Source organism: Cygnus olor, chromosome 3, assembly GCF_009769625.2.
Source record: "Cygnus olor isolate bCygOlo1 chromosome 3, bCygOlo1.pri.v2, whole genome shotgun sequence".
Lineage (NCBI taxonomy): Eukaryota > Metazoa > Chordata > Aves > Anseriformes > Anatidae > Cygnus > Cygnus olor.
This window is the reverse complement of record NC_049171.1, coordinates 94,026,953-94,050,574: the sequence shown is the minus strand read 5'-3', so window position 1 is coordinate 94,050,574 and position 23,622 is coordinate 94,026,953. Positions and strand designations below refer to the sequence as shown.

At 42.9% G+C, this 23,622-nt stretch overlaps 1 protein-coding gene across 11 annotated transcripts in view; it reads left to right on the top strand.

Moving 5' to 3' along the window:
* PPM1B (protein phosphatase, Mg2+/Mn2+ dependent 1B) overlaps positions 1-23,622 on the top strand; it is a 60,617-nt gene that overhangs the window by 1,058 nt on the left and 35,937 nt on the right. For 2 of the 11 annotated variants that reach the window (XM_040554215.1, XM_040554208.1), the window contains exon 2: positions 14,642-14,758. The exons of 6 other annotated variants lie outside the window; for them this stretch is intronic. The gene's annotated coding sequence lies outside the window, so the exon portion shown is untranslated. Of the gene's footprint in view, positions 1-14,641; positions 14,759-16,136; positions 16,214-16,948; positions 17,047-17,991; positions 18,056-23,622 lie in introns of all 11 variants that reach the window. 3 more of the 11 variants (XM_040554213.1, XM_040554209.1, XM_040554211.1) reach the window with 3 other exon arrangements.

The following is a 23,622-nucleotide window of genomic DNA, read 5'->3' as shown; positions in this document are numbered from 1 at the left end:
CCGTCTGAGGGGCTGGGGGCGGCCGCCTGATGGGGAAGGCTGAGGGGCATGGTGCCCGCGGTGTGCTCCTGCCTTAGGGGTGCTGGCGGCATGGGAAGGCACACGTGTTTGGGGGTAGTGGTACGCGAAGGCTTGTACACCTGGGAGCGATAGGCAGCTAATCCTGGACGTGTTGTGAGAACTGAAGGGATAAGCCGTGTGGCTTCTGGACGGTAAGCCCGTGTCCGGCTTCCAGGCACGGTGGCAACAGGTTCCTACAAGGTTCTGAACTTGTTTTGTTTGGTGGCCGCTGCGGTTAGACGTAATGTGCGAGACCTTCGTGTGTAATAGGAGATGGTATGTGGACAGAGAGGCATGCATGTGCTTAGCTGCATGCAAGTTGGTTTGTCGGGCGCTCCTGTCGAGGGCTGAGAGAGATGGCTGGCTGTCACCAGCGGAGTGAGCCCTGCTTTGTATGTGTTGGGGCAGGCCAGGGCAGCAAGCGACGCGGTCTGTGCCCCGGGAGCATGGCAGGAGCCATGGGCTGCTGGCCTTCCTGTGACGACATGGGAAGCCTGGATGTTTGTTGGTTGAGCCATGGAATACAAATTGGAAAACGTATGGCAGCTGCCATATCTTGTGGACACAATGGTGCTGTTTGGAGAAAAGGCCGTGCGTGTGCTGGGAGGTATCTGTAGGCATGCATCCGTACTGGTGATGTCAGGCAGTGTAAGCTTCTGTCTGTAAGGGCATCAATGCTTTATTCTTGTGGGTAAATTGCCACAGTTTACTGTAGATTGAGGCTGTGAGGGAACTTGGCCGTATACTTAGAAGTAGGAATGAGCAGCGGGGGCATTGAAAGGTCTCTGTGGGTTGGGAAAGATGCGGGGGTAGGATGAGTTTGTGGGGATTGTGCCTGTACAGGGCGAAGCTTCCCGTAGGCTGTGCATCCACGTGTGTACCAGGGCAATGGTATTTGCGCAAAAGGGAAACTGGAATTTTCATAGTGCTGAGTTAGTGAGAACTACAGTCTGCGTGTAGAGAGGAGGCAGGCCTTTTGGCCGCAGATGTGGAAAGCTGAAATGGTGGGGGGGGAGTGGCAGTGAGCTGGGGCTGAGCAGGTGGGAGGTGGTGGGCGTCCTGTGTTCCCTTTCGTGTGGGGAGAAGTTCCCAGTTGCGGCGGCCCATGGGAACTGGGAAAAAAAAAGTGATTGAAGATGAGGCAACTTGTCACTGTTAGGAATACTGTCAGATTAAGGGAGTCTACCAAACTGTCCTGGGGTTCCTGTTTAAGGCTCTTTTTTTCTTCCCCCTCTATATTTTGTTCTATTTGTTCCAGTGAGTAAATTGGCCATTGAGCGTAAACTTTTGCTGAAACTAGTGCTTGTAATGGTCTTGACTGATCAGGAGCTAAATAAAAGCACTCTGTGATAAAGACAAGCCCCGTGCACTTGGGCTTAGGGGCTGGGATGTGTCTATATGCCTGTGTATTAGATATACCTTTATACTAACGTGCGTGTGTGCATCTAGAAGGTATGAAGTCTTCTGTCCTGGACCTATGGTTGTGTTTGAAGGACGTTTGGTGCATAAAACACTTGAGGGCCAGAGATCTGTGAAAAAATGCTCTGCGTTGGAATGTAAGGCTGTTTGGCTCAGGTGGAAATGAGGAGAAATTGCATTTGTGTATCGTGTGTTCTGCAGGTTTGTGTTAGTATGTGCTTGTTTCCACAGCCCCTCATCTCCCGTTTGGCACAGATGTTTAGAGGATGTTGTCTTATGGGATATGTGGTTTAATTAAGGCACAGAACATCAATATGTGGGGATACTGAATTAATGTTGTGTGGAGCTGGCTGTATATAGCACGTGGCTTTTTTGTGAGGCTGACAGGAGGAGGCCTTGCATATTTGAAGGATGCAGTTGGGAGTCTTGGAGGAATTTCAGGCATTAGTAGGTCAGAGACACCTGTAGGGGCTGTGAAGGGCAAAACGGAAAGTGACAAGGAAAGGAGTAGGTATCTGACTTCTTTTTGGTGAGAAAAGTGGTTGGGGGCAGTGTGTAGAACCAGTCTTCTATTGCAGTAGCTGTGAGGTGGTCAGTTAGAAAGGCCGAGAGCCACAGAAAGCAAAGAGTAGCCTCGCTCCCAGTAGTTACCCTGGGTAATGTAATTGCCTCCTCAGCTCCGGTGTGGAATTACCATCGGGTGGGTGCTTGTTTGTTCACATCCATTTTTCCAGAGGTGGTTGCTAATGTGGGCTCCTGACTTCTCTTACTCAGCTTGAGAGCCTGCCTTGCATAAATGTGAACCCGTCACAGTTGAAGTTAAAGCTTGTGAAGTTTGAGTGCTGAACACCGTCTTTTAAGATCCTGAATGAAAGAACTGCTCTTCTCAGAGGGGGCGACTGAGAGTGGTCAATATTTCTTACATGTGTTGTCTTTTTTACTGTCTTTCTCTTTTGTAATAATCCACTCAATATTGGATGTAAAATAAAAAAATAAATCAGTCTGGAGTATCTATATTATAATCATGAGTATCAGTCATTGAAGCAGGATGTTTCCTTTTTTTCCTCTCCCCCAGAAATCTGAAGACTGGAATCTGTTGTGTGGCAGCATCTCCTGGCTGATCGTTACAGTCGGGCTGCATAGATGCGGCACATAGGCCTATTGCTGTAGCTTAGTAAAAGAGAGCTCGTGTATTTGGGCAGCTCTGGAAGATAACGAGCTGCTGGTTTTTGCAGGCACGGTCTCCCCAGGTGCAAGGCAAAGCCTCACTAAAAGAATTGAAGTTCTAGGCTCCACGTGTGAGCCATGGGAAGCAAGTACCTAATAGGTCCTGCAGGCCTGTGTGCGTTTTTTTCTTTAACACCGATCCTTTCTGCCTGTCACCTTGTAGTGTTAGTACCAAGTATGCTCTGTTTTACTTTTTTCTTTATTTTTTTTATTCCTGCTACCTTGTCCAACAAGTTTTTCTCATATCTCTGGGTTCACTCCTGCCTCTCTTCACCTCTCTGTGAAGGTACATCCTCCAGATCTTTGGCCTTTTAGCAGCCCCAGAGCCTTGGTCTGAATGTCTGTCTTTTCACCAAATCAGAAGGAAGCAATGGTGATTTCTTTGGAAAACTGTTGAAGTAAAAATTCTTGCAGACCTGGCTCCTTCCATGCGTGTCACTTTTGTCATTCTGTGCTTTGCTTATTTATGCTTGGTCATCTGCAAGATTTGGCTTACAGATGTACGGGGTGTGAACTGTTGGTGCTTCTCCCTCACTGCCTAACTGCTGGTGGTGTGAAGGCAAGAGAAATGTTGTATGAAACTTCAGGAGGGCTCTGGTTTAGCCCTGGTCTTCAACACATCTAGTATGCATGTAATCTTCAGGGAGCTCAGGTGCAATATCTGACATAATGTCATTGCAGATTCTAAATTAAAAAAAAGTATCAATGTCAAACTGTAAGAGTTTGGAAGAGAGAGATTGTGTGCATGGACAATGAAAAACACGCCCTTGATGCAAGAACAAGGATGCTGAGTTTCCAAAAACATAATCCAAACCGTTTAACAGACAGCCTTGCAAACTCCTCAGCTATTTGGCCGATGTCTTTCAGGCTTGGGCAGATATCTAGCATGGGAGACTTCAAACTGGCTGAAACCTGGCAAATCTCTAAGACTGATCGCTTCTAGCGTGGGGAATTTCAACTCTGGCATGTAAATGTTGTAGCTGAGGAGTGTTTGGGACCTCGTGGGTCCTGTAGTGTGTTTGTGGGATTGGTGAGGCAGTGAGGTAGTGTACCTGCGGCAGTGTCCTGTGCTGAAGCCAAACAAGTTCTGAGGAATTGATAAGGAGTGGCACTCACAAAGAAAACTGGTCTGAAAAGTTTTGCATGGGATGACCGTGCTGGGGACGACCTCTGGCTGTTCAGCTCACCTCAGCTTCTTCAGGCACTGCTGGCATTGTGAAACAGAAGGGCTGCAAGTCAGCATAGGGGCAGTCAGTCTTCTGGCTCTTGGGAACACTTACGCTGGGAGAGAAGGCGTTCAGGTGCTTTTAGCGTAGGAATTGATAGAAGGGAACCCCCCAGTCTCGGCTGCTGCAGCCACTTGTACAATCTGAGGAAGTAATTCAGGCCCAGGTATTGTTCTGCTAGGACAAGTGTCACCCACTACCCTTTTTCCCCGTGCACCGTTAGTTTCTCATTAACATTACTTCAGTTCCTCATTTTATGGTGATACTACGTTACTGGCTTGTGGTGTAGGTTCTCAGCTTTTCTGGTGGGAAATGATGTTTTCGTTGAGATTTCTTACATCTAAGTAATACGACTAGGTGCTTAAATCTCTTCTCACGAGCACTAATAACAGGAATTCAGCGCAGGACAACAGCCAGTTCACTTAAGGGTGTTTCAAACCAGGCTACTGGGGAGCTCAAGATGGCTCTGCAGTGTGCGACATGATGACACGCGTGACAAGTCAATGACCACAGACTTCCGACTAAGTCACAGAAGAAAGCAGCAGTCTGTCCTGGTAGCTCTCGGGGCATTGGTGTGTGCTAACACAAAACAGCACCTTCGGTAACTCAGCGGCTTTGTGTGCACCCCGGTGCAGGAAGCTGACCTTTACCGAGCGCAGAGCAAACAGGGCTCTGCATTGTTAGCGTGTGAACTGATTGTTTTTATCAAGGAGCTAATGGATTAAGCTGATGAGGATTTGAGTAGAGGAGATAACGTTTTATTGTAATTTTATGACCATTGTGTGCAATTCATGCCCTATTGCCGTGGCCTGTTCTCGCCAGCTCTCCTCTTGTTCTGTCAGAGCCAGGTATTGTGTTTGAGACTCAGCACCTCGCGTGTAAGAGCTTGGGTTGCAAAAGAGAAGTGGGTGACTGGAAAGAGAAATCTAAAATGATAGAACCGTTTTTAAAGAACTGAGACAAGGAAACTGAAACTCATGTACACTATGGTAATCCTTTAATACACTCAGAAAGTGTTCATTAGCTTATTCCCACACCAGTAGAACTCACTCCTATCTGGGCAGCTTTGCTGGCTGAGCTGACGGGCGAGAAGTACTGAGTGTTACTGAGCACGTGCTTCGTTTCCTGCCACAAGCTGTAGCGGAGCCATTGATGTGGGCTATTGAATTGTGTTTTTGCTGTTATTTAAAAGGTATTACAGGAGATGTGAGTGATGCACGAAATGCCTTTTGTTTTTAATCAGAAGACTTTCCTAGATGTGTCCCACCAGCTTTTGATACTCCTGACTACAAAGGGGTGGAAGCAAAAGCAGATGAGTGCTGCAACACTCCTGCTCTGGTTACTCCAGGAAAAGAAATGCTCAAATCCCCAGTGCAGCCCTTCTTTTTAGGGCTGAGGAGCGGGGTGTTGACTGCTGAAGCCTATGGGCTGAGTTATTGCTGCTTGAAGCTCTCTTAGATGATCAAGCAGCGAGCTGTAACTGAAGGTGACCTGCAGGGTGGAACCAAGTTACATAGACCCAGTGTCCACAGTTGTATGTGTAGTTCTTGGGGTTTTATTCCAGACGAGCTGTTCTCGGGTTCTGTGAACTGAGTATACCCCAAACCCTGCTGGGTACTAGGTGTTCTCCAGGAGTTTTGGTTTAGGTTAATCTGAGAGGTGTCCAGTCTTGTGTTTAGAAATTGCTCTGAGATGCAAACCGAAGCACAGTAAGTGGGGTGACTCAGATTTCCTTGAAAGTCTGCTACTGATCCAAAGTAAAACGCTGGTGTGGATATACTGCTTGAGGCAGCTTGGAGCATTGCGGAGGGTGTCGAGGTGCACACGGGGCTGGATCCTGCATTCTCCTGCCTCCAAAGTGCTGCTGTGTGGCCTGTGGAAATTGCCCCCTGCTCTCCACATAAGGTTTTTGTTTTTCTTCAGTGGTACCTGAATCGTGGTTCCCAAGTGATTGTCCCCGGTTCTGCAGTTTTGTGTTAAAATGACTGCTATTACAGCTGCAGTAAATTCTGAAAAGCGGCTCTTTCATGGTTTTACTTCAGTTAATCAAGAATGAAACTAGTAGCCGTGTGAGCAACGGGTTTATGAAGCCTGGCTTCCTGTGGCTTGCTGTCTTGTGGTTGGATTTATTTATTTTTTTAAGTATAATATTGCAAGCAAGCCCTGAAAGTATTTCTATGTGTTCGGGGCACTTGTACGATACCTGTGCATGGAAGGATGTTACCGGTATTAAAGCTGAACTCTGCAGCACTTGGCCTCAAGAGGCACCAGTTTGGATGGGCTGTCTCTCCTTGATCCAACTATTTATTTCTGCAAAGCTTGTACAACATGATTATTTCTTGAAGTATTTACCCTGGTGTTAACTTAGGAATTGTGGCCAGTTTCAGCAGACTGCTGGGGGGTGAGGGAGGAAAACCAACACTTGGCTTTCTGTGCGTGTATTTTATTGATATTTCCATTAATGGTCGCTCTTGTTTTGTTGCCTTTTTATGTTTGACACTGATTTGAATTTCTTTTAGAAGAGATAAAATATTTTTGTTTTTTGCTCCCAGTGTTCCAGACAACCTGTCTAGAGGTAGGAAATGATACTTCCAATGGCAATTCCTCTTAATGGCAGCTGAAAATCTTTCCTCTGTAAGACAGATTAAATTCCTGAGAGTCTCTGACATGCTAATTACACCAAATGTGAGGCTGGTAATACCCACGGCACATCCAGTAGCTTTGGACCATGATTCTGGGTCCTGAATGAGGGTTTTGAAGACAAACGGTGTGTTGATGCCTAGAGTACAGCTGGGTTAGATTTTGAGGATGGTGGATTAGGATTTGGAGGGAGAGTGAATTTTTGTTTGTGATTACTCTCGTGACCCTGAAAAGCTGCTGAAACTTCGTAATATGCTTTGAAACTTTGCAGCTGAGAAGTACTGTGCTCAGGCTTGAGTGGACTGTAGACTGAGTTCTGTCTGCAGTATATAAAAGCTGAAGAAATTGTTCTTTTCGCTTCTATTTTAAGTGCGTCTATACTCAAAGCACTGAAGAATAGTAATAAAGGACTTGTTCTATTTGTTCTAATTCCCCAAAGGAATCTGTCTTCCTAGTGAGAAGGTGCTCTGCCTGCTTGTTCATGCACCAGCCCCTGCTTCAGCTATGGTACTGGTTGCAGGCACTGGTGCCTGCTGCCTGGCATCAGTTCGATTCTCCGTGGGCCATTTGAGAGAGAAACGCTCATAGCTGACTTCAAGAGAAGGAGGTGCTGCTTTTAACGTGTGTAGGCAAGACAAACCCGAAGTGCCTTTCCTTTTTCAGCTATTGCAGTGTTCGAACCCAGAGCTAACAGAGCCGCCAGGGACTCACCTGGAGAGCGATCGGCTCGGCGCCTCAGGAGGCCAAGAAGCTCTGTCCGTCTCGATGGAGCCCCAGCGCCCCGTGCGCTCTGCTGGGATCGAAGCGCATCTCGCTCGGGGTGTTCTGAGTCAGAACTGAAGCGTCACCCCCGAGGAACTTATTAATAGCGCCTAATTACAGATAGGGTTGACAGGCATCCGTAGGAAGTTTATCCAGTACTGGTGGGACCAGTACCTTGGGTGTACTGACCTGGCTCCTCAGGTGTGCTGCTTACCCATTTGCCTGCTTATCATGTTTTCTGTGTCTTCACCTCTTTTCCAGGAGACACGAGGCAAGAGACTTCTTGTCTCACTTTGTTTCCTCTGAAAAGATGTCTATTTAATGTGCTTGTTTAGAGCGTGTTTTTTATTAAAAACCCCCAAACCACTGTTGTGTTACTGATGATACTAAAATACACACACTGCTTGGTGTGGATTTGTCGCTTCCAGTTGTTTCCCTTAGTCTGCCGGATGAGTTTATTGGAGTCGTTGGAGGTCTGGGCTGGGGCTGATGATGCTCTGAGGGGCACTTGTTCTGAAGTAGTGTGTGGTTGTGCATAAAACTTCAAGTAGTAGCATTCCTGTACATGCAAAATGCAAATGATCTTGTGAAAGTAATAGCTAGAGCTAATACTGTTGTTTTTTTTTTTTTTTGGTGAAACTTACTTGGTAAATCCTCTGCAAGCGCACCGTAATTGAATTGCTGTTTAAAAGATGACCCAGGGGTTCATAGGCGCTGTCATGAAAAAGATGCTTTAATAGGAGCAATTGCTTGTTTTGTGAGAGGTTTTCCAGCCAACCTTCCTTTGGATTCTGGGCGCCCTTACACTGTAAAGAAACTGGAAGCAGTGTAAGTGGCTTTCTTTGAATAGTTGGTTGTGGGACCAAGGAAAAGACAAGCACGCTACTACCTTTGTGGGTGGCTGCACAGGAATGAGACTGTTTCACAGCACTTATTAGAGTCAAAAAGCTGTGCAGTCTCCTCTGCAGGCAAATCTGAGAGCTTGTCAGTTTTTGATAAATGGTGAAAGTTACAGTTTTGCATTTTTCTGTATTTTACAACCAAAGTAACGATTTGACTTGCATGTGGTGTAGGAAAAAACAAGCAAACAGGACTCTGCCACAGTGATGGTGATGTCTTGCATCCTACCTTTATCTCATAGTGAAACAATAGAATTTACTTCACGTCTGTTATCTCTTTGGTATGCGTTATGCTAAACCACATCTGTGCTTTTCTATGTGAGTTTTTTTTTCTTTTGCTTTATATGAGTAAAAAAACCAAAACACTAGAAACTCCAGGCCGGAGAAGAACGACTCTGAAATATGTAATGATCTCAAAATAGTAGCTGTTGTTAACCATAACAGCTCACTGTGTGGTTTTGACTACCGTTACAGTATTGTTTTAGTCTCAAGAAAAAAGGAATGCTGTCAGTTTAGAATCTCCTGACTTTTGCAGGGGAGGGGGCAGTGGTAGAGATTGTCAGAATAACTTCTTTAACAGGCAGTGAAATGGGGCTCAACCTACGGAGTCAGAGGGGAAGGAATACAATTCCGGTGTAGGTTCAGATTCTTGAAATGAGCTTGTGTGCTGTTGTTGCCCATGACATGGTCACAAAATGTCCCTGGGAGAACTGTTCTGAAACTGTATTTTTGAAACCCTTTGTTAATTTATTCTTGGAAAATATTGTCCTTGAAAAATACCTTATTCTCAGATGTTTTTGATGATTTTGTTATTTTCAACCTAAAAAGCTTTCTGTATTTCTGCATCTGTGCAGAAGCCAAGTAGGGCTCCATCTAGGAGAAGAACTAGTCACTTGAAGTGATCTTTTTTCACTGTTGCTTTGCCATTTTGGTCAGGGTTATCAGAGCTAAACTTGTTGGGTATTAACAAAAGAATGGGGTGTCAATTCCATAACTGATGTAACTTTTTTTTAGAAAGGTTTGTCCAGATGGGAAACCTGGCAATTTGTCAGTTCCACAAAGAACATGAAGCTAACGTGGAAGACATCTTAATGTACCTTACCATATCGTCCCTTCCTCCATAGGGCTTGTTTGCTTGTTTATTGATGGTCTGGTTAAAACAGAAGCTCTTGCACACAAAGCAGGCATGCCAGACCTGTCGTGGGTTGTCATATTTCTGCTTGAAGCCTCTCCAAAGTAAGTAATGGCCCTCAAATGCTCTGTTGGAATCTCCGTCATCCTTTTCTGTTACTTTTTGGTTGTCGTCTTCAGCTGTCACTGGTAGTACCAGAACCAGTGACCCTGGCCTACCTGTGGGCAAGCTGCCTTCTGCACGGTTGTTGTGCTCCCGCGTCAGAACTGTTGATTCTTTCTGCTCAGTGTTTATCCTCTCCTTTCCTTGGGTCAAAGTCCGATACTGCTGCTGAAGGAGAGAAACTAATGTGGAACAGGAGAGGAATTCAAAAGTAATACTCTTTCTTAGTGCATAAGAAAACCGAAATACTTTCTAAAGAACTGAGATAAATGTGCTGAGAAATAGGCTAGTCCATAGACTATCTGGGGAGGCAGAGTTCATCCAAGTGTTCTTCCTTATTACCTTAGTGCTGGGCTGTGCGTTCTGATAGTTTCTGTTCATCATGTGAGAGATTTTTATCAGCAGCCTTTTATTACTAAGTTCTGCTGGCTGCCCCAGTCCTACCAGGGTGGTTGGCCTTGTGGATGGAGGTACCAAAACTCCTTGATACTGGCAGGGGTAAGAATCAGCAAATGCAAGTTGACCACTGACTTCTGTGCTGCTGGGGGGTAGGGAGGAGCTGCTTTGTGTTTAGTTTTCATTCTCTCTCTTTGTTTTTGTTGATGTGGTTTCTTTGAGTTCACTTTCTCCTGTTGTGTTCCTTCCTGAGACGGGACTGGGGAGGGGGAAGAATCTTCAGTCTATAGGGCTTTTTTTCCCTGCGCTTTGTTGAAAGCTTTCTCCCCCGGAATAGTATTTATTGAAAAAACAAACAAAACAACAACAACACGGCAAACTACAAACTTGGAAGTCGTACAGATAGAGGAAAACTTAATGCATGGCATGTTTTTGGTATGGATTTGAGGTGTCATGGAACTGGTAGGCTCGCATCTTGGTCCAAGGAAGCAAAGATTCCTTGAAGGTCTTTAGGAGACAGAAAAGACATACTTGGATCTGACTGCAGTGATTAGAGAAGAGAAGGAAAATTAGGCTGGGCTAAAATGATCTCGTGTCATTTTTCCATTGAGAAGGGAAAAGGGATCAAGATTGTTTGGTTTCACTGCCAAAGTGTAGTGCCTTCAAACCCTTACGGACAGGACAGAAGTAAACCCAGCACAGCTGAAGAAGCAGCTAGCATATAATTCAGTCAAAGCTGCTTTTTTTCTTTCTGAATTTCTAGTCTGCAAGTCTAATGCTACCTCGGTGGCAGTGCTGGGCACTAGACACATCCGCTTCCTTTGTCAGCCAGGCACTGTTGTCACTTCTTTGCAGCTGTTTAAAAACAATGGATGTAACATCTTGGAAGCTGCCTTGCGTAATGTACACAATCTAGCTTTGTTTTTGTCTCTTCGTTGGGAGTTCATTCTCTGCCCAAACAGCATTTTGTTACGTGCTGCCTAGCTGGTGAGCATCTGGTATTCTTAGCTAAAGGTCCTTAGATTTATTTTTTTTCACTGCTTTTTAGTGCTAATCCAGTGCAGAAAAACGGCGTTCTCTTAGGCCTCTGCATGTGCTCGGCATTTGCTACTGAAATATACCTGCAGTCCTGACTTTGCTTAAGGGAGAGGCTCTCACGGAATTACCTAACGAAGTCGAAGTCAGTGATGCTGTAGTTCTGCCGTCTTCTGCCCCGACCACGTGCTCCTCTTCCTCCTCATGCTGATACTTGGCTTTGTCTCTGCTCATGGTGAGTGAGACTTAGGTGATGTGTGCATGTTGCTTGGCTATCGCTGAGCTTAATTTTGTTTCGGGTTAGCTTCTGGAACCGCATGAGGATATGAGAGCAGCTGCTAATGCACAGGTTGGAGTAGAAGAGGACAGGCGGTGGGAGGTGGGTTTATAGCGCTATCAGTTCAGCCTAGGCAGATTGTTGCAAGACTGCACCTTTAGACGTTTCCAAGGAGTTTCTCTTAAGATATATTTACTGACACAGGTTGTTAAGGCTCATGGTTTGGATACCCGATGATGGACTTGCCAGTGGAAGTCCTAAATTTACTTGGAATGTTACTCCTGATGCTTTCTTTGCAGGTAGTTGGAGTTTTGTCACATGGCTCTGAACTTCCTCTAATAAATGACTCAGGATAGAAACAATGTCAGGTTACATGATCAGAGATCTTAAATTTTATTTAAATGAGAAAAATGTAAAGAGAAGACAATACTGGAAATATGTAAACTGACAGTGTTAGCAGTGTCACCAGCTGTACTGTCATACTAAAGTAAAAGAACATGCAATTAAATATTGATGTTAAAACCTCTATTATGACTAAATTACGAATGCCGTCTCTCTTGGATTTTCCCCAAATGCATAGGCTGCTACGGGTGATGATATGACTCCATTCACAGTGGTCATTCCAGTTTAATTAAATATCAACACTTGCTGACAAGAAGATCTTTATTCTGTAGGCACATGAGAATACAGCAGAAAGCAAAGCTTTACATAGCAAAGGTCACGGTGAGGAGTTTGTCAGAAGGTTCCTGAGGGAACCAAGAGGTTTTTCTTTGTCTCTTGTCATGTTTGCAGATTTCCTTGGGGATAGGAGAATTGCCTCTGCTCATCCACTGTTGGTATTGTTCACTGCTTAATGTGGAGCTAGAGCTGCTTATCTGGTCCCTGTTTTGAGCACCAGTTTTGGGGAATTTGAGAGAGACTTTTGAGTGAAATGTGGGTCATGTTTTCACTGGTATCAACTATGGTTTGCAGGTATGGAAGGAAGTCAAGTCATCTGAAAAGATGTAAGCAGTCTGAACTTGAGATACTTTTTTTCAGATGTCCATAGTGAAACACGTAGGTTTTCTTGACCACTTGCTGTTCATTGCAACTCCTTTTGCTCTTCCCTTTCTCTGCTACCAGTTTCTGTTATAAATTTTCAGTGGAGTTAGGAATATCAGGTTTTCCTTTTTATATCCTCTGTTGTTATTGCCTTGTTGCTAGACACCTTGAAAATTAATCAGAAACTCTGTTGCTTGATGGCTGTGTTCAACTTGTTGAGACCAGCTTATTTTTACGCCCTGAATCCTTATATTTGGGCTTTGGAACATCTGAAGTCTGCAAATTGTTGAAGCTTGGAGACCTCGATTTTTTCTTGTTCGCTGTTTCAAGTATCCTTGCTATGTTATATAATAAAACTTGCTTTTTCATGCACTAAAAACATTTAGTGCTTTGCTTGGGTAGCATTATCAAGTAGTAGTTTATGTCAACCTGTAGCAAAACGTTTCTGGGCCCTTGAAAACAGGGGTTGGAAGTAGCCAGTGTGGATTTACCGAGGGTAAAATGTGCTTGACCAGCTGCCCGCCTTCTGTGGTGAAATGACTAGATCTCTGGTTGAGGGGAGAGCCGTGCATGTCACTTTGACTGTTGCAAGGCTTTTTTTACACGGTGTCCCACAGTGTACTCCTATTTATAGTCTGGATGGGAGGATGAGAAGACAAGTGAAGAACTGGCTGAAGAGTCAGGCTCCAAGGGTATCAGTTGATCATTTGTACACTGCCTGGACACCAGCTACAAGCAGTTCCTCAGGGGTCTGCTGTGACCTACTCAGTTTCACATCTTTGTCAGTGACCTGGAGGAAGAGACGGGATGTACCTTCAACAGGTTTGTGGCAGACACCGAACAAGGTGCCTCAGAGGCAGGGTGGCCATCCAGAGGTGGTACTCAGAAAGGAGCGGGCCTGCAGGAATCCATGAAATTCAGCAAGGACACGTTCCAAGTCCTGCTTCTAGGGTCAGAAATCCAGTCAGGCAGGGATGAAAACCAACAGTTTTATTCCCCTTTAAATGGCATTTGTTCCACATGTTTCCAGACTGCATCGTTAATATTATGCCCAGTTTTGGTCCTCTAGGGTGGTAACAAACTTCTGGTATCTACAGGGATGGACACCAAGCGGATGGAGCCAGTCTCTTTACTGAGAAGCACAGTGGGAAAGCAAGAGACTGGGTCATAAACTGGAATGGGAGGGTGTATGCTGAAAAGTTTTTGGCATGTATTTCCAGTGCTTCTAAATAAAATAACTTGGACAAGATCAGCTACTCCTGTTGACAAATGTCTGATCTTAATCATTAGTTACTTGAAATCTGTACCTATTGGGTAAGCATTGAATAAGCAAGGTACATTCATTGAATAACATAATTTTATCTAAGAGTGAAAGAAAAAATATTCTTTAAGTTGAAAAAATTGTTTTAGAACTTTATAGTGGCCGATGTATCTTTTTGCTCACTTGCCTTCACCCATTATTCTGAACCTCGAAGTAAAGCTAAGCAATATGTGGAACACTTCTTCTTTGAAGTTGTTGGTTTGGGGAAGAAAGATGCTGAAAAAGCAAATGATGACGGTTTCGCTGAGACTGGTCCAGTTCCCTCTTTGCCAGGTCTTTGAAAAGAAACATCCTAGATCCTACACATGGGCATCTTGAAAATGGAAAGCTTTAGCCAGATCCACGCTACCAAAAATGTATACTGGTATATATATCTAGGCAGGGTGGGCTTAATTGTGATAGCCCTGCTCGTGAGTTTGTGAGGAAAGCAACTTTGCTTCTTTCTTCTTGGCAAGGTAATTTTGGTGAATAGTTGCGTGTCTTTCTGCTTTGGCTTTTACAGAAATCCATAGTAGCTAGTGACAGGATTCTTTGGTGTGGTTTCTGTAGTTGAGATTAAGTTTGAACCCCAACTTTTAGTCCTTTTCTTTTGAGTCCAGGATCTGTATATACTTTTGTAAATGATTGCGTTAATGTTCCAGGCTTTTTCATCTTCTTTCCTCTTAAACATGCACACATAAGCATGTGCAGGCTCTCGCACTCTCACAGTGTGTTCCTGGATTACAAATGACTTTCCATACACCTATTTGAGGGTGGTGCAGATTATGATTTTTTTTTTGACAGGTATTGGCCATTAAATGGTTTAGTTTAAATCTCCTGATACATTTTATCTCTAACAAATGAAAGGCATTCATGTCTGAGGTAATAGGGCAGAAGATTACAAGTAGGAACTTCTTGACTGACTTCACTGCTTCCAGTGGTTTGTGTGTTTTCTTGGTTCCCCTCAAGAAGTTGCTATTAAGCAGCTCTTGAGCTATGGATTTGATTGAATAATGTGTTGTCCAGGAAAGAAATTGGTCAATTCTTCCATCTTACTACTTTCAGATTCAGAGGCTCTTCCGGTTTATTCACCCCCTGATATACAAGGAAGAGTCTCTAAAGTGAATCCTTATCAGAAGGACAAAGATCTGGAAGAAATTTGACTTTTGCACCGCGTTCAAGGTAAGACTTTCAAAATTGTCCATGATCAGATGGCAAAAAGCATGAATACCAAGGCTTGCAAAATGGATCTACTTCTCATTTGTCAGTTTTCTTGCATATTATACTTTTCCTGCAGAATATTACGAATAGTTAAGTATTAAATACCACATAATTTTGTGGACATTCATTATGATCCGGTGCACAAAAGCTAGCTGTGTCTGTGTTCTCTAACTCAAACAGTTAAGCAAGTTGGTACATGTAACTAGTGTTTGCTATGCAAAGCTGGCTTTCGGTAGTACAGGTGTTCATACTTCTAAAACCGATATACTAATTTGCATGATATGAAATGGAATGTCTTACTAAAGTGTGCATGTAAGCAACCATCTTTGGTTTAGTGGAAGGTCCTGCGCTGAGCTTGTTGGCATTTCTCTTTAATGCAATTATAGCTGGAATGCCATGTTCAGTCAAGTTGAAAATAACAGGGAATAACTGTGAAATCAGAGGGTAGGTGTTGGAAGGAATGGTAGGTGCATTTATTTCAGTAAAGCCATAGCTTCAAGCACCTATACAGTTGTCATCTCCCTGCAGATTAGAGCTCTGATCGAGTGGTAGGAGTCTTTAACATCAGTCAGCAGGGTGATGCCATTGCCTTCAGCTTCCATGCACAGTTTAATAAAATGTTTAATAAAATGTATCATTCCCAGCCCCCAAGGCAAGAATGGAGAGTGTAACTAGGTTTGGGGAGATAAAATGCATAGCAGACAGTGGAGTTCCCTCTGGTGGGACCAGTCTCAGGAAGTGTGTTGGTGGACTGTACTGTTGACTGGGCTAGCATCATATTCGTGGCTCTCAGAAGGAGGAGCTGGAAAGGTGTTTCAGAAGAATGGAGACATATTCCTTACAGATAGCAGTTTGTGGCCGTGTATTCCCCTCCTCACACAGTGTCCAGCTGGAAAACAGATGGTGGAGACCTTCATGGGGAGTTGGAAGGACATAAATGTTTTGGGAACTGTAAAGTACAAGTAGTGCCTAATGTAGGCAGCTGGTTGCCTAATGCTAACCCTTCAGTCTTGTGGGGGCAGTGAGTTGGGCAGAACTACTGAAGCTGGCACTTATTTTGCTGAATTCAGCACCTGTTTGAAGGTTCAGGTCAGCAGGCTTTTGTTCACATAACTGTTTCTTATTTGTTGTGCCTGTGTGGTTCTCTTTTTTCTAGGTTGTAGGTTTTACTGAATTACCTGTGTAATCCCCAAGCTGAATGTTTACTTTGCTTTTTAAACTGTTAAATTCATCAAATTCTTTCAGTCATCATTCTGCAAAGGCCTGAATACTTAATTAGGGCTCACAAAAGGGATAGTCTTATTTCCCCCCCCGCCATTTTTTTTTTTTTTTTTTACAGATACCTGGTTTAGTCCAGACGGTTTGTTAAACCTGGTATAGCATACATACAGCTTAAGCTTGACATTTTCTAAAGAGGTAAGACTGAGATGTGAGCCTTGGAAGATCTAGATACATAATTTTAAAATATCTTGGCATGCTGCCTTTATAAACAGGATGACAGTGTAGGGTGTCTACCCCCTTGCTACAGTTCACGTGTTCTCTTCCTCGTTGTGGTGTGAAGGTGGCATTCCCAGCAAGGCAGTGTCTTGCAGCCAACAGTGGTGTAGGAGCAGTAACTTTTGTGGAACTGGAGATGGTGTCTTAATCTGTTAGCCAAAACTGCCTGCAGCTGATGTCTGACCTGATGAATAGCATAAAATAAACATTGAATTATTAACGTGCTTGCTTCCCGGAATCCTTTTTGCTGTCAAGTCTGTGTAGACCTCTCATAACTGCATCGACTGCCTGTAAGCCCTTGAGCCCCATCTCTACTATTGATTTCTTGTGAACTGGCATGGTCTTTTTGCATGTTAGTTTTAACATTCTTATCGCTAAAATTGCCCTTTGAATTTTTGCAGGTATATTTCAACATGTATTATAACACTTGCGTAGTGGCAAAATTAAAACAGTCATTGTCTCAATAGATATATTTGAAACTTCTTCATTAAAATACATTGTAAATCAAAAGAGTTTAAACTATATTGATTAAAAGTGAGTCAAACTGATTTGTTGTCAAACTGAAGTTGCAGTACTAATTGGACAAAACTATTCGAGTATTTAAGCTTGCAAGTTGCGAAATGACTGCTTCTTGCCAAGTACTCCTCTGTTTAGATGACAAGTGAAGCAGTTCAGATAGCCTCAATGCAGATACCTGAAAAAGATTCCATGTGTCCAGGCAACGATACTGGAGACTGCTGCCAGAAAAAAAGGTAACGGAAATTTGCTTCACTCTGCAGTTCCAAAAGACAGTAATTTTTTGATTAGATTTCAGATTTTTTCTTAGAAAGCTTCTTTAACATATAGAAAAAGTAGAGCATGCTATAAAAATGCAGGGGGCAGTACCGTGTTCTTGTATGTAATCTGAAAAGGCATCTGTGGTCTGAAACGTAACTTTCTGTAACACACTGTGGATTGAACAGTACATAACATGGGATTAAACTATAATCGATCCTGCTACAGTATGGGAGTCTATCATTACATACCACGTAGAATCAGCTGCTTCTCTTAAGCATTGGGTTATAACTGACTTCCTAAAAGCACATTATGTTCCTCACTTGAAATGATCAGTTGAACTGGGCTGAGTATGGAAGGTGATCAGTCTGTATTAGCAAGGAGAGTTCGAGGCAGATGAACACACTGAAAATTTTTAAGGTGTCTTTTTAAGCACCGAGTCTCTTCACACTATTACAGTACTGTTACTGAAATAACTTTGCTAATAGGTATGAAAAATTTCTTAGCATGGAAGAGATGAAGGAAAAAATGAGGTTCTAAAACTAATTGAGGTATAAAAATAACTGTGTATCTTAATGATTCCTATTTGGAGGCTCCAGTTCCTGTATTACTTAAGTATTTGATTTTAGTTCTTTTGCAAGATCGTGTTTGTGTGTTTGTTAGTTGACATAGCAGATGTTTGAATTCTCTCTTTCCAAGTTTACTTTGCAGTAAGCATTGAAATATCTGTAACATACTAAGTGTTAATATTTGTGCTCTGTTACTGATTTGAAAGGCCTGGTGATTTTGTTATGGTGTTGAAAGACGTTTTTTGCATTGAAGTCCTTTTGTGCATAAACCTATAAATGGATCTATTTGTGGCTTCTTTAAGTCACATTACCAAGTGGCAGATAACTTAATTCTTCCTGTAACTGTCTGCACAGGAACATCAGCGGTGTTCAAGTATTTTTTAAAAATCTGCTAGGATGGCTCACCTTTAGTTCACTGGTACGTGAAGACTTATCCTCAGAAGATGGGGGAGGAATAAGGACATCATTTATATTATTTCAGAGAGGGCAAGTCTGGATCATATATACAGAAAGTAAAAGCCATTCAATCCCTTACAGATTTGATACAAGTTGATTTCTGTCATTGAAAAATGTATCACTGTTAGTGAAATCTTGCTGTATTTTCCCTATCTGGTGCTAACTGAAATACTGTTTTTTGTGTGATCTTTTTGCTCATTTCTCACTCCACTTTATGGGATTCAAACTCCTCTTAGATTTTTAGATATACTTGTTGTCCCAATTAAGATTGTGTATATTATACATGCAAGATGGCAAAAATGGGATTTGTTGTCATACATATAACTGCGATGATTTAATTCCCCTCACAGGCAAATGGGGTGCTGTTGTGCCTTTGAGAATCCTGTGGGGATATATTTGCCCTAAATACAGGCTCTGTACGGAAAGACGTGCTGTAGAAGCAGGGTTTAAACTTTCTGACAGGTGCAGCAGGAACAGAAGATGTGGTGTTGAAGACAAATAACTCTTCAGTGCTTCAGTGGTTCTAGCAGCCAGGTTTCACTCAAAAGCTTACTCAGTGCATTGCTAGCCAGTGAATTTAGGTGAGATTCTCTACCTGGATAAAAGTTTACCTTTGGGAACTCTAGCTGTTAGCTGGCTTAAAAATCACTGAAGACTGTTCATGGACAAATTAATCACGATAGTCTTCTGCCGAGAAGTTGTTCTTCCACGTTGTGAGCATTTCCTCTGAGAGACTTGCAGTGGTGTCACCCTGAAAACTGTCAGACTTCCTGCCTCTATCCTACAGCTAGGGCACTTTGAAGCACGGTCAGCTTCTGTATCCTAGCAGTAAAACAAGACAATTATGTCACATTTTCTATACCTCTTCATCCTACAATATTTTGCAGTCTGTAGCAGTGGGAGTTCTTCGTCTGAATGCACGCACTTGCTACAGAATTGACCGATCTGTAGCTTTCTCGGATTTTTGCTGAGAACTGCTTCAGTAAGAGTTCTTTATGGTCTTAAGATTTATTTATTTTTTTTTGAATGGCTTAGCAAGAAAGGGCTAAGCCGTTCCTATTTCATAATTGACAGAGCAAGTTTTTATTCCCAAGTTTACTTCTGAATTTGAATAATGCTGCAGTTTACTAACACCTTGCTTTTCTGCTGCGGAAAGGTCTGACGAACTCGGCATGTTCTTTTCGTACTGCTGGAGTAGCTAGAAAGGGCGAGACATTTGGCTTCGGTGTTAAGTGAGGTGCTGTTGAAGGACGTGCCGTGGCTAAGGGACATGCCATTTCAGCCCAGAGGACTTCTGAATAGATGCCATTTGATAACATCATGAAGCACAAGTGTGGTGAATTCTTCCTCAGAATGTTTGACAGTGCTCAGGTTGTGATTTCTGTTTGCTTGAAGCAGAGGGATATTGGCGAAGCCTCAGTAATCCGTCTGGAGTGACTGTATTTTTTAAATGTTGATTTGAAGGCCAGATGCTCACAGAGGCAACAAATGGATGGGTAACTTCAAACTGACTCGTTAGCTACTGCTGCCTATCAAATTAACAAGGAAGATGATAATAAGTTTACCTCATGGGGATACTCCATAAGAATGTGTTCAAAAGATAGGCACTTCACTAACAGTGAACAGGATTCTTGTGTTGCCTCTGCAAATCACTCCGGTGTGCCAGAGCTGAGTTCGAATCCCTGTCAGGAAGATGGATGCTTGCAGACTCTGGCCTTTGCAATTAAAAACAACCAAACTCAGGTCCAGGATGAATCGGAACACATCTTCTATCCACTACTCCTGAAGCGCCATGGATAGCATAATGCGTGTTCAGAATTTATCTGGCATTGTGGATGTAGTGTATTATAACAGTTATTAAAGACTTGTGCAAGCTCTGCTCTACAAAGTCCTAACAGCCCCAACAAGCACGTTTGTTCAAAGTACATGTCGCAACCTACAATCAACTTACAATTCTTCTTTGTAGTCTTGATGTTTTTTAAGAACACTAATGTATAAGTGTAATACATTTTTAACTCTTGAAGATCATCTCCCTTCTTAGTTCTGATAAAAATCACGTATGAAGTTTTATACTTGGATGTTTTGACTGGAGTGTGTTTGGTGGCCTTTGTCTTAAGCATACCTGAAACTGGATGTTTGAAAATATCTTCAGCTTATTCGAGATGATTTGGTATTTGTGCTTGAGTTCTCCTAATCATAGTTGAAACCAAGTGAACTCTTGGATTACAGGAAAACAGAAGTAAGTGCTTGCTAGTGATCTCCCAGTGGTGAGCGTGGATTGTATATGTGTATTCACAATTCTAGAAAGGCTGGCTTGCAGTGTTTCTTCATCTTCTGCTTGTATAATTCAACAGACTTTGAGTTACTCATCAACTAGATGAACAGTCTCTGCTTCAGGCATTCACTTACACCAGCAGAACTATCTACGTGGCTGAGTAACACGGATTAACATGGAACGAGCTGCTGAGAGCAAATATTGCTCAAACTGCCCCTGCTGCCAAGACATCTACATAGCCATCATGTGAATTTAGTGTTCAAAAACTTACCTGAGAGAACTGCTGAGAACTTAGGAATTCAAAATGTGCCTGGCAAATCTGTATGCAAGATAGGTCTGCAGAAAAAAAAGTTGAGAGTAGCTTTTGTAACTGTTTTCAAGATTTTTCAAGATGTATCAAAAGCCAGTTCTCTGGTGCTGTAACTGAAGCCCACCATTTGTGAAGTAATATTTAAAAGTATGAACTGAACCAGACTGCCAAGCCCCTAGTATTACTGGGATTTGTACTTGTCCTGGTTTCAGTTAGGACAGAGTTAATTTTCCTCCTAGTAGCTGGCAGGGTGCTATGTTTTGGATTAGAATGAGAAGAGCGCTGATAACATGCTGATGTTTTAATTGTTGTAGAGCAGTGCTTACACCAAGCCAAGGACTTTTCAGCTTCTCGCTCTGTCCTGCTAGCGAGCAGGCTAGGGATGCAGCAGGAGCTGGGAGGGGACAGACCCAGGACAGCTGACCCAAACTGGCCAAAGGGGTATTCCATACCATCTGACGTCATGCTGAACAATATATAGGGGTGGCTAGCCGGGGTGGAGGGGGGGGGCCGGCTGCTCGGGGATAGGCTGGGCATCGGTCAACGGGTGGTGAGCAATTGCATTGTGCATCACTTGTTTCGTACGCATTATTAGTAGTAATCCTATTATCATTATTATTATTATTATTATTATTGTTGTTATTATTTCCCTGTCTTAATAAACTGTCTTTATCTCAACTCACAGACTTCACTTTCCCGTTTCTCTCCCCCATCCCGGAGAGGGAGGGGGGAGGGTGAGCGAACGGCTGTGTGGTGTTTGACTGCCAGCCGGGCTAAACCACAACAGTACTGCTGCTAAATACAATGCTAATCACCTGTTCCCCTTGGAAGTGCAGGCTTGAATAGTTCAACTGATTAACTTGCAATTGAAACGTTGCACTGTCGGCTTCAAACTGCTGATCTAAATATTCACCAGAAACCCAAGTAAATTTACTCCAAGATACTTAGCATTGTAAGAAACTCTCGATTTTACATCTTTTTGCTGCATTTTAGATGCCGCTGTACTTTTAGCAAAACCTGGATACTAGTTTAGCTGCTTCAAAAAGGCTAAAGCACTTAACTTGCTTCTTAGAGGTCTTAATTTCAAACTCTTCTTCATTCCCTTTGCTTTAGGTGTTGCACTAATTAACATTTTAACGGAGCTTCAGCATTTGGGTGGAAAAACATTAAAAGAAAAGTCTTAGCTCAGTTTTGGTTGATTCACGATATTGTTGTATGGAACTAAGAATCAATCAGCAACTGCAGAGAAAATTCATTTCATCTTGTACTGTAAAAGATGAACGACTTGCTCTTTAGGGTGCAAGTTGTACGTTTCCTCAAGTAGTTACACAGACATTAATTGCTCGTTTATGTTTGGGCTTTGTCATATATGTAGGTTAACGGAGAACTACTGCATGAACTTGCACTGCTAGTGCACTCCTCTGGTACGTGCTCTTTTTTACTGTAAAATCAGGTTGCCTCATGTCTGTGTGAGGAGGGGGATATTATCTTACATTTACCATATGTTGACAACGTGCAGTAGGGAAGTTGCAGTATACTGGCTAACTCGCAGTAAGCTTACGGGATTGCTCTTTTCCTTCTCCCTCTGGTGTCTTCTATTTCTGTAAAATCTTTTATTAACTTTTGCATCACCCACAGTTCGGAGGGATGGTATCAGCAGTGGTAGTATTTTGGTGTTATGAAGTCAAATATGATACATTAGATTTTACTTTGTTTTTCATGATGCTTAGGGAGTGGGGTTGGTTGGTTTGTTTTAAAGCAGCAATGATTTGGTTGTCCTTTAAAAAGTCAGCTGCAGCTGTTTGTGGAACTGCACAAGAAGTGTATTTCTGGTGCTTGGCTGACCAGAATCTGAAAACTTGCAAAGGACTGGATGGTGTGATGTTTTTTGCTTGCTTTAACATTTGGATTCAGCTTGAAGTTCATTAGTGCTTTTACCATCAAGGTTGTTTAAAGATGTATTTAATGATCAGAAAGGCTAGCATGTGCTGCTTTCCCTTCTCTAAAGTGCAATGGTAGGGTTCTTCGAACTTGTCAAGATTCTTGCCTGCTTGGTGTGTTGTTTTTTTTAAACATGGTTATTGCTGACTGTTGGTTTCAGTTCTTTAGCAGTGATTTACTTGTGATGGCTCTGGCTGTGTAGTCTTTTGCATCTGAAGAAAATGCTGTAAGCGTGGTGAAACTCAAATTCTTTTAGCCAAGGGCTGTTTTAGTTATGCTCAATTAAAAACCATGCTACTGCAGGGTAGAATCATAGAATCTGAGAATATCCCGAGTTGGAAGGGATCCATAAGGATCATCAAGTCCAACTCCTGGCACCACACAGGTCTACCCAAAATTTTAGACCATGGTACTAGTATCTTAATAGCAAAAAATAAAAATAGAAACTTACTAACAAACTTAGTCCTACTCAAATAACTATTTAGACGCCAAATGTTCAAGGAGCCCATATAAAATGCTTAATACATTTTGTAATTCTCTTAAGCCTTTAATGGGAGGCATTCAGCTTTATTTTTGTGAAGTAGCTTATGATTGGCAATCTACGTAAAACCATTTTATTTGCTTATATCAACATTTTCTGCACCCAAGTTTCTGGGGCCTTGATACAGTAGCTTGTTGTCCCCAGGCTGCATCACAAACCGAAGTATCTCCATACAGAATAAAAACCTGTGGCTTACTTAGAGAGGTAAGAGGCACTGCTGTGCCGAAGTAACAGAAGTCATGTCCCCTCGCTGGGCAGTGTTCAGTGATGGGGTATCTCTCGAGGTATTTTTGTCTCTTCTGAAACACTGAATACCTCTATTCCACACTTCTGAGAATTTGTGCGGACAGAATTTGTGTGAATGGGAGCATACTGGGGCAAGGTGCTCTTAGCTCCAAACGTCTCTCTTTGAGTCCGCCATGATGTAAGAATCCAGTTTCGAGGCTAGAAGTCACCCTCGTC